Below are 2207 nucleotides of genomic sequence, written 5' to 3'. Positions count from 1 at the left end.
GCTTTGAGGGTGCCCAACTCACGTATCCTTTGGATCTTGACAACTCTATATCTTGACAAATCTCAGCGAGTGAACTACAACTAAACAAGGATGCCCATGAATACCTTGTTCTCAACATTCCTTGTCAATTAGAAACCCAAATAATTCTAGTTCATGGGGGGTTGTAGTGTTGAATCATCTTCATGGATGCTTGTGGAGTAATTCTAGTGTTGATAACTTGATTTTTGTCACTAAATGCTGACAATAAGTTTTATGTATCCAAGGGCCACCCCAAAACATCACATACTAAGGGGAAAGTAAGTTTAGAAAAAATAAAACAACTTTGAGTATTTAACACTTTTAATCTTGTAATGAAGCTTAGTGTGTGATGTTTAAGCCGTCCGATATCCAAACATCCATAAGAAAGCAAGTGGATTAGTATTGCAAGAAGGCCCTCACCTTCTATTATTGTTATGGAAGAAATCCTAACTTTATTTGAAACTCTAGAACTATCCCTAAGAACAACTTATACCAATAAATTAATTGGATCCTGTAAAGTCAAAGTATGATCCAAACATGCACATTACAGAAGAAAGAGGTTGTTAATAGAGAGCAAAGACGTATAGATAACAATCATAAATCCGAGAAATTTCATGAGAACACACATTTATACTTATCCTGCTAAACAGGCTACTATCAAGAACTTAGTCTGTACATCGCTAACTGATAAGAAGAGAGCTACTGCTCCTCACACTAACAAAATACAAAAGCATATTCTCCTACTCCCTACTATGCAACAAAACATTTATTTAGGTATATGTAGAGAGAGAAAGTAAGCAACATGGCGTAGACCTTAGGTGGCTCCCACCCACACAAGATGGTTTTGGGGAACAAAGTGACAGACAGAAGCACCACCAGGCTTCACATTCAACCTCTCCAGTGCTGGGTGTTCAGGATCCAAAGCGCTGGTGTCAGTGTGACAGATGGCAGCCGCCTCCACCGTGCTGCGATCTTCGCCTTTCAACCAGACTCTCGTAACCTTCGTGCCCTCCAAAGTGTGGCAGTAATACACCGCGTATGCATATTTTGCAATGTGACACACATACGCTGTCTTCTCCGCTTCGCCCTCATGTTTCATCCCCACAATGCCATCTTCATGCTTCGCAGAATTTGACATTTTCGGAACATTCGTCATCAGAGCAGTTAAACGGTTGCTCCCCACCTTTGATGAGGTCATGACGTTGCGCAGAATTTGGTTTAGCCCTTCACAACAGGTATCTCGGACGCTTGTAAAGTCTGCTTCATGTCCTTAGCCAAGACGGAATCGGACGCTATGTTGAGCTCCTTCAGCGAAACGGAAAGCTCGTCGGATGAAAAGGGGATTTTGTCTGCCACGGTGCGCGGAAGAAAATGCCTCTTCTCCTGAGCGGTGGAAAAGTTTAGAGACACTTTGTTTCCGCACGGAAAATTCTTCTCTAGCAGAAACAGCTTGACGTAGGCTTCATCTGCAACGTATGCTCCCTCATAAGAATGCAATTCATTTGGCAAATGAGCCTTCTTAGTTTTGGGAGTGTTATCCGATTCCTCCACCAAACGTATCAGAGGCACCCCATCATTACCAGGGATGAGCTCCTGCACACTCTGTGGAATGGGAGTGGTCGGCAGCTTCTCGCGCCAGTACATAGCTATTACACTTTCCCTCTCGCCTTCCACATTATATGCCGCTCAGCAGGCCGCTACTGACTGTCAAATATACCAAACAACAAAAACTGTATAAGAAATACAAAATTGAAATTGTTATGACTGGTCATGAACCAGCTTAAGAATATTACATTATTAAAAGTGATAGGCATTACTGAATAGCTCCATTAACTCAGAAGCTATGTAAACCAATCACAAACTATCTACATGAACTTATGCAAAATAAGAAATATACAATGAGAAGAATGAAACTAATCAAAGCCTCATCTTGTTAGAAGACGAGCAAAGTGAATGATTTTCAGAGATACCAAGTGAAGGAGGACCTCGTCCATTTTAATAGATGCTGAGCTCCCTGCCAAAGGCCATGGTGGATGCGGCCATAGCAGGCATGCATGCGTGATATCAGGTGTCTATTACAATGTTTTAAGCTTAATTTTGTACTTTTTAATTGAACGTGTTTGTTTGGAGAATCTTATTCAAAAACAGATGATATATATCATACGATTTTGGAATAATCTTAAATGTTT

The 2207-nt window shown here is 41.0% G+C and overlaps 1 pseudogene across 1 annotated transcript; it reads right to left on the bottom strand.

The window, feature by feature from the left end:
• Window positions 1-606: 606 nt before the first annotated feature.
• LOC149566771 (BURP domain-containing protein 5-like) lies at window positions 607-1969 on the bottom strand (annotated as a pseudogene). The gene is made up of 2 exons (XR_016361578.1): window positions 1836-1969; window positions 607-1722 (listed from the first exon to the last, which is right to left on the bottom strand). The product of XR_016361578.1 is annotated as a BURP domain-containing protein 5-like (transcript).
• Between the last annotated feature and the right edge of the window lie 238 nt (window positions 1970-2207).

This window comes from Cupressus sempervirens, chromosome 3 (genome assembly GCF_028749045.1).
Source record: "Cupressus sempervirens isolate cs-2001-9-10 chromosome 3, ASM2874904v1, whole genome shotgun sequence".
Taxonomy (NCBI): domain Eukaryota; kingdom Viridiplantae; phylum Streptophyta; class Pinopsida; order Cupressales; family Cupressaceae; genus Cupressus; species Cupressus sempervirens.
Note: the sequence above shows the minus strand (reverse complement) of the source record. Positions and strands in the feature narration are given on the sequence as shown.